We start from the raw sequence: 8598 nt of genomic DNA on the forward strand, positions 1-8598 counted from the left end.
CCCCGCTCATTTGGGCACATCTCTGAACAAGTCTCCCAAGAATTCTCTTTGGTGTTCAGATGTTTGGGGTTAAATGCCGGGCTTAACTGTGCAGTTGTTTTCTGCATAGGCACCATTGTGTGATGTGATTGTTCTATGTCAGAGTGGAGGCTTAGTTCTGAATGAGGAAGTGAATGAGTAAATGGGAATGAGACCTCAGTATGTCCACTGGATTTCCACAAAGTTATAGCAGAATTTGGGGGCTTTCAAAGGTTCGCTAGGAAATGGGCTTGGCATGGGCCTGGAGACTAATTGGATGCCTCTTCTTCACACCAAATTTCCACCAGTTGAACTTTGAGGTTTAGGTTACAGCTTCTCCAGGCACAAATTATGTGAATGAACCACTTGGTCTTTCACTCTGAACCAAAGCCCACTGACCTCAGGTGATTTATCAAGTGTCACCATTCTTTCATGTATTCCAGAGCCCATTTTTAAAAAGATCTATCTATCTCTATCTACCTACCTACCTACCTGAAAGGTAAAACCAGAGAGAGAGAGGGAGAGACAAAGAGAGAAAGATTTTCCATCATTCCTCAAATGGTCACAACAACCAGGGTTGGGCCAGGCCAAAGCCAGGAGCCAGAAATTCCATCCATGTCTCCCATATAGGTGGCAAGTATCCAAGCACTTGGGCCATCACTTGCTGCCTCCCAGGCACATTAGCAGGAAGATTGATCTGAAGCAAAGTAGCCAGGACTCAAACCAGGCACCATTACCATCGTCGCAGGCAGCACCTTAACCTGTGCCACAAATGCTGTCCCCTGCCCCATCTAATCCCCCAAGGAGGCCTCTCCCTGTCTCTCTGACTTACCATGAACAAGCTGGTGGGAATCAGATGCAGAGGCAGGTACCAAGACAGAGCAACAGATTGGAAGGGCCGGGCCACATAGAGGTGACCCAGTAAGTCCTCCTGTGACTCATGCCAAGGTCAAGGGCAGAGACTCCTTGCTGATACCCCCAAGAGGCAGACATGGGACTGATGTGATAGACAGTGACTGAGATCAGGTCTGAGTCAGGCTTTGCTCAGACTCCATTGAGGGCTGGCCCTTTTGAAAGGCACCTTAAGCAGCGCTTATGAAGGCAGGTTATCATGCCTGAGAACTGTATGTCCGCTCTGCAGCCAAACCCAGTCAGGCCAAGGCCTCCAAGAAGGCCACAGACCACCCCAGGTATTCAGACATGACTGTGCCTGACATCCAGGAGGAGAGAAACCATGCTGATTCCTTATACCTGTCCATCCATTAGCATATCAACACCAACTACAAGTGAGAACAGCAACTTGCAGATCGATTTGTCAACCAAGCCCCGCATCACCACTGGTGTCCCAAGCAGACCAAAGGGTAAGTGCCTTTGGGTCATTCCACCTGGGCAACAGCCCAAGAGTTCAGTGGCCTTCAAGAAGGTGGCCATGCCAAAGAAGGCTACCACGCCCAAGAAGGCTGCCTTTAAAGCCCCACGCAAGGCCAAGAAGACGCTGGCTGTCACACCCATGAAAGCAAAAACCCCAAGACTGTCAAATCCGCAAAGGCCAAACCAGTAAAGCTCAAAGCCAAGTCCAGTGCCAGGAGGACTGGCAAGAAGGCATGACAACTCAGGCTTTTCTTCTAGACACTCCTTCCTGGCCCCTGTTTTCTGTAAACACATTTCTTCTTTCTTCTCTTGGTCCTTTTCTATGATCTCCTGCCACTTTCTGATTGTATAAAAGACAGAATTTGGACTCTTCAGAAATCAGGGAATAATTCTGTTTTCCTTAAATGGTTGTATAGCACAGCAACACATCTCTGATGATTAGAATCCACTTCTATTTTGTTCCGTTGATTTGCTGATAATGATTTAAGGGTTTGTGTGGGTTTGTGTGTTTTGTTAGTTTTTTTTTTTTTCTTTTGCTGTGAAGGTAAATGGGGGAGAAGAGAACAGGAAAAGCACTTTGTTCTGGTCAGACGAGAGGGGATTATAAGGTTTGTAGGACTCTTTCAGATGAGCAGAATTCTTCAAGTTGGGCACCCCTTGTGAGGGTTTTGGAATCTTTGGCTTGGAGGACAGGCAAGTGGTGCATGGCCAAGAAAAGAGGTAGAAAAAATAAGTCTTTTGTGGGCTGACTTCCAAATCCCAGAGGTGGGCAGTGGTGGGGGGATAGGGGATGTGTCGCAGGGTCCAAACCTAGCTTCCATCCCCCGTCTCTTAGTCTGTCCTTGTGGCCTCCCCTTTGTCTTAAGGCTGGGGATGGAGGTTCAGGGACAGCTGGACCTAGCATCGGAATTCTTCATGGCTTCAGCAAAGTCTCTCTCTCTCTTTTTAAATTGTATTTACTTGAAAGGAGAGAGTTATGGAGAGGGAGAGACCGATATCAGAGACAGATATCCTCTGGTTCACTCCCCAAATAGCACATTAGTAGGAAACGGAGCAGCCAGGACATGAACTGGTCCCTCTATGGGATGCCAGTGTCCCAGGCAGCAGCTTGATCCACTGCACCACAAAGCCGGCCATGAGGGGAGACTAGCAAAGTCTCTTCTTTAGCAGGAGTGGAAAGTTTGGGTGAAAGGTCGGAGTGAGTTATGCATATCTAGAGCTAGTACTTAGATGTTTCACAATGGGATCTGGGAGACTAAAAATCCTACACACTGATGTTTCTTTATGTTTGAATAAAATAGGAAAATTGGGCAGTTGTGTGTCACTGCTGAACTTTTAAAAGAAGTATTACTTGTGCAGGGAAAGTTTTGCTGTGTCTTTGTAATCTTAAAACTTTTAAACAGGGGTCAGCACCATAGCATAGCAGGTTAAGCTGCTGCCTGCAGTACTGGCATCCCATATGGGTACTGGTTCAAGTCCTGGCTGCTCCACTTCTGATCCAGCTCCCAGCTAATGTGACCGGGAAGGCAGTGGGAGATGACCCACATCCCTGGGCTCCTACATGGGAGACCAAGGAGAAGTTCCCAGTTCCTGACTTCAGACTGGCATAGCTCCAGCCATCCTAGCCATTTTGGGGAGTGAACCAGCAGATAGAAGATTCTCTCCCTATCCTCCCCTCCCCCAATCTTCCTCTTTGTAATTCTACCTTTCAGGTAAAAAATATTTTTTAAAAAGAATAATTTTAGAGAAACTTACTGAGATGCAACAGAATAGACAGGCAATTCAATGACACCAAAAAGACTATTCAATTCATGAAATGAACGAGAAATTCATCAATGACACAGATGATAAGAACAACCAATCAGAAACCTTAGAGCTAAAGAACTCAATAAATGAAATTTAAAATGCAGTCAGAAGGCCTGAAAGCAGAATGGAACAGGCAAAAGGAAGAATTGGTAAGCTTGAATACAGGTCTTCTGAAATCCAATCAAAGGGCAAGTTACTTTTAAAGAAAGGAACCAAACTTTAAGGCTTATAGGGCACTGTCAAGTGAGCAAACCTCTACACTAGGGAGTTCCAGGAGACAAGGGAAAAGACATAGAAATAATCACCATAAGCTTTCCAAGTATGCACATTCAGGTCCAGAAGTCCAGAGGACCCCTAACAGAGACAATGAAGAATGATCCTCTCCGAGAGGCACAAACTGTCAAACAACAACTACACCACCAGACCAAGGAATTCTAGAAGCAGCCAGAGAAAAGCATCCAGTCTTTTACAAGGCCGGCTCCATCAGAGTAACAATAGCCTACTTCCTTGTTGGAACTCTACAGGCTGGGAGAGAATGGGATGAAGTATGCGAAGTCCAAAACGAAACACACTGCCAGCCAGGAGTATTACATCCAGCAGAATCATCCAGCAGAAATTACGGAGAAATAAAGACTTTCCATGGCAAGCAAACCTGAAGGAATTCACCACCAGATCAGTCCTACAGGAAACACTTAAGGGAGTCCTGCATTAGAAGCGAAATAACCATCATCATAAAAGCATGTCTCAACAGCACAGCAGATATACAAAAGAAAAATCTAATGACTCATTTAATTTTTTTTACCCTCTTAAAGGACTTGATTTGCTATCTATTAATTAAGAGTATTTTAAACCACTATCAATTGGGACTGTAGTGCTATAAATTCTTTTCTCATGCTCATTAAGATATTTTTTAAGGTTTATTTTTATTTATTTGAAAGGTAGAGTGGCAGAAAGGGAGAGACAAAGAGATAAAGATCTTCCATTTGCTGGTTTACTTCCTAAATGTAACATAACAACCTGGGCTGGGCCAGGCCTAAACCAGGAGCCTGGGACTCCATTTGGGTCTCCCCCATGGGTGTCCGGGGCCCAAGCACTTGGGCCATCATCTGCTGCTTCTCAGGCACATTAGCAGGCGCTTACTTAAACAATAGTTAAAGTTTCTGTTCATTTGGAGAAAAAGCAAAACAAACTTTGGCGCCCAGAGGAACCTGGAGGAGCATAAAATTTTACTGATACTGGAAGATGTCAGCGTCAGGCTTTAAATAAGTTAGTCAACTCAATAGTAATGAGAGAAGACAACACTCAAAACAGCAAAAACAAACCCACACCCTTACTATTCCCTTTCATTAAAAGGGCAGAAAAGTCTGGGCACCAATACCTTGTATAGGAAAGTTTCCTTCAGCCGGAAAAGTGACCTCCGACATGCACATAACATTTGCCCTAAAGATCATCCAATGAGGAAAAGCAGAGTCCATATCTGAATTTTCTCTAATTTCTAAAATTAAAAGGCAGTGCCACAGCTTATTAATGTTGGTTCTTAAATATCCTCCTTGGCCCCTTCTCTTTCCTTTCTAGCCTTCAGCAGAAGAAATAAACGTGGACTTCAGTGCTGCTTAATCCTGGCCAAGTCGTCTTCTCTACAGATAATTTCCTCCATCTCTCAATGCGCTGTCCTCAAATGTAATTCCAGGTTCTCTCTATTCCAAACAGAGCCAGGGAAGAATTTCTCAGACAGTTTAACTCAGAGAGCAGGTCATTTTAATCCACTACAGACGTGCACCTGACAGGGACTTGTTATCTTCATTATTTCAATTACTCTTTAGGCTTTTTTTTTTTTTTCTCTTTCCAGGAAGGAAGGAAGGAATAGAAGTTGGCAGCTTTAATCTTACCATGTCATAGACCAGATAATTTTTTGCCTAATAATGACATCGTTTAGTGGCATACCTTAAGTAATGGAATTTGTTTGTGAAACTCTTTATCTTAACCCAAAAAAGAGAGGAAAAGTTACCTTTTCTGATGGGAAGTCACCCACCTCTGTCACACTGCTGTCTGCGCGTTCCTTGCAGCTGACAGTTTCTGTTAATTTAGTTTTACTCCCCAGCTCAGCTTCCCATATGGAAAGCTGGAGTGATTTTTGAATAACAGCAAGTAATATCTGATGTGGCAGCAACGGGCAGCTCTGACACCGAGCCTGACTACAGCCATCACCCAGGATTCCTCACCTCTCCTTGAGAAGCAATTACAATTTCACAGGCTGGAATTAAAATTCCCTGTGGTATGCAATAGAGCAACTGACACTGTCAAAGTGATTTCAAGCCGCTAATCTCTTGCTGGGGTATGAGTGAAAATAGAGTTTCCTCCTCGTGGAAACGGAGGTCTGACAACTCTCCGGCTCGGAATCACTGGTGTGTTTTCATTCTCACGAAGGTCAGACGGCTCTGCCTCCTCCCAAGAAGACTTCTTAGACCACTGGCTGGTGGAAGACAGGGGTGCTTCCATAATGATGGAGGGGAAGGGCAAGAAGAAGTGGACAGACTAGAAATGAAACAACAACACGGGCTCAGGTTCTTTTCTGAACTCAATGAAGAGAAGGAAACACAGAACAAGTTCTCCAAGCTGATCTGGACAAGGGCGCAGAGGATAAATGCCTCGGATAACAGGTTCTCCTGCAGTTCTTCATGGAGATCCGTGTCTCATGAGCACGCAGCCTCCCTCTGCAAGGAAGAATCCAGGGGCGAGGGCTGGCACTGCGGTGCAACAGGTTAAGCTGTCGCCTGTGATGCCAACATCTCACGAGCTCTGGTTCAAGTCCTGGCTGCTCCACCTCCTATCCAGCTTCCTGCTAACTTGCCTGGAAAAGCAACCAAGGAAGGCCCAAGTACTTGGCCCTCACCACCCACATGGAAGACCCCCAGTGGAGCTCCTGGCTCCTGGCTTTGGCCTGGCCCAGCCCTGGCCATTGCAGCCATTTGGAAAGTGAACCGTTGGATGGAAGTTCTCTGTCTCTCCTTCTCTCTAATGCTGCCTTTCAAATAAATAAATAAAATCTTAAAAAAATCCAGAGATAGTGTGTGCTAATAAATTCAGAAATGTATGTTTCCACAGTGCACAATTCTCAGGTTACCAGTAAAGGCACAGCCTCCTGGGAAGGCATCAAGTCTGCCCATTCTTGAACATCCTATCCACCCCCTGACTCTGAAGCCAATCCTTTATGCAAAAATCATTATGCGAAAGAAGAAGAGTATGAGCATTTATGACATTGAATAAAAATTAGCATAAGGACAAAGACAGTCCTGCAACAGAGCAAATAAAGATGAGGAATCTCCCAAGACAGTGACAGAGGGAATAAAAAGCCTTGGATTCATCTTTTACATAGAATTATCACTTAACACCGGGCAATGGCTTGCTCTTGTTTGTTTTGTAATTTGAGAGGCAGAGAGAGATTGCCCATCCACTGGTTCACTCTCCAAAGGCCTGCAACCTCCAGGATTGGGCCAGGTGGGAGCCAGGATCCAGGAACGCAGTAAGAGTCTCCTCAGTGTAGGTGACAAGGAGCTAATGACCTTGGCCATCATCACCACTGCCTCCCAGGGCGCACATTAGCAGGAAGGTGAAATTGAGAGTGCAACCAGGGTTCAAACCCAGGTACGCCGCCATGGGACGCAGGTGTCCCAATCAGAAGCTTAACACGAGGCTTAGTGCCCACCCCTAGACCAGCGGGTTTGATGAATACAAGGGAGGACACCTATTTTTAGCATCCCCCTCCTCCTTATTAGCTCATTTTCTGTCCAGACAGCTTCTACACATTGCACTTTGCAGAAGGCTTATTTGTAACAGGGAAGGCATGGATGCTGACAGTTTTCACCACCCCTTTTCCACCATCTGACAGCCATCATTGTTAAGTGGAATAATGGTGTCAGAGATAATCTATAATGCATTAAAATTCACTCTGATTCTGTGGATTTAATTGAATCAAACTTCAACACAAGTTTTTCCTGAGTAAGGACTCCAGACCTGAGCTGGTATCATCACATTAAGAAAAAAAATTCTGACGCCAAGGAATACAAGATGCTAATGTGGAGAAAACGGATGGAAGCCTACAGAATGTAGCGTTCTATATACATGAGTGATCACGTGTTGTGTTTCTCTATTCACACGTTTCCATTGGCCAGGGAGACAGGAGCTAAGGTTGGAGATGCCGTTCACTGATGCTTGGAAGGGTAAGGTGGGAAACCTGCTGCTGCCTTCATACTCTTCTTCCAATTGGCTAGAAGTCCTCCTTTTATTTTAAATTGAGGTGACAGGGCTGGCGCTGTGGCATAGCAGGTAGAGCCACTGCCTGCAGTGCCAGCATCCCACATGGATGCTGGTTCGGGTCCCAGCTTCTCCACTTCCTATCCAGCTCTCTGCTATGGCCTGGGAAAGCAGTGGAAGATGGCCCAAGTCCTTAGGCCCCTGCACCCGCGTGGGAGACCTGGAAGAAGCTCCTGGCTTCGGATCGGTGGCCAACTGGGGAGTGAACCAATGGATGGAAGACCTCTCTCTCTGCCTCTCCTTCTCTCTCTGTGTAACTCGGACTTTCAAATAAATAATCTTTAAAAAAAATTGAGGTGAAATTCCCATAAGATAAACATTTTGCAGTGAATAGCCCAGTGGCATTCAGTCCATCCACAATCCTGCACAACCAACACTTCTATCCACTGCCAAAATTTTATTAGGTGCAGAAAGAAACTCTACCTCCTAAGCAGTAATTCTTTATTCCCCTGCCCTCAACCCTTGGTAAACTTTGGTTGTTTTCTGTCTGTATGAATTGGGCCATTCTTGATACCTCATATAAGTGGAATCATGTAACATGGGAGTATGTCCTTTTGTGTCTGGCTTATGTCACTTGGTCTATTTTCCAGGTTCATCCACATGGCAAAATAACAAAGTTCTAATAGTTTAAAACCTTGAGAATTAGAGGGAGAGAGCGAGCGAGAGAGTGAGAGCGTGCACGAGAGAGAGCGCACGCGCGAGAGCGCGCTCCCATCTGTTGGTAAATTCCCTAAATGCCTGCGATGCCCTCACCAGAACCAGGAGCCAGGAGCTCAGCCTAGGTCTCTCATGTGGGTGGCAGGAACTATTAGAGCCATCATTACTGCCTCCCGGGGAAAGTGGAGTCAGGAGTCAGAGCCAGGCAGCAAACTCGAGCACTCCACTGTGAGAGATGGGCATCTTAACTGCCAGACTAAATGTCCATTCCAGAACTTTAGGATATCTATGCTTGAATAATATTCAATTAGATGTGGATACCAGATTTGCTGATCCGTTTCCCCTGGTGGTGGAGCTCTGGACTGTTTCCACCTTTTGGTTATTATGAAGGGTACTGCTAAGAACATGCATGTACAGGGATTTGTTTGATGA

The 8598-nt window shown here is 45.5% G+C and overlaps 1 pseudogene; it reads left to right on the forward strand.

Annotated features, from left to right (window-relative positions):
- Positions 1-1129: 1129 nt before the first annotated feature.
- On the forward strand, positions 1130-1626 carry LOC127493273 (histone H1.0-like; annotated as a pseudogene).
- Positions 1627-8598: the final 6972 nt, after the last annotated feature.

The sequence above is a fragment of the Oryctolagus cuniculus genome, chromosome 5 (assembly GCF_964237555.1).
Source record: "Oryctolagus cuniculus chromosome 5, mOryCun1.1, whole genome shotgun sequence".
NCBI classification, from domain to species: Eukaryota; Metazoa; Chordata; class Mammalia; order Lagomorpha; family Leporidae; genus Oryctolagus; species Oryctolagus cuniculus.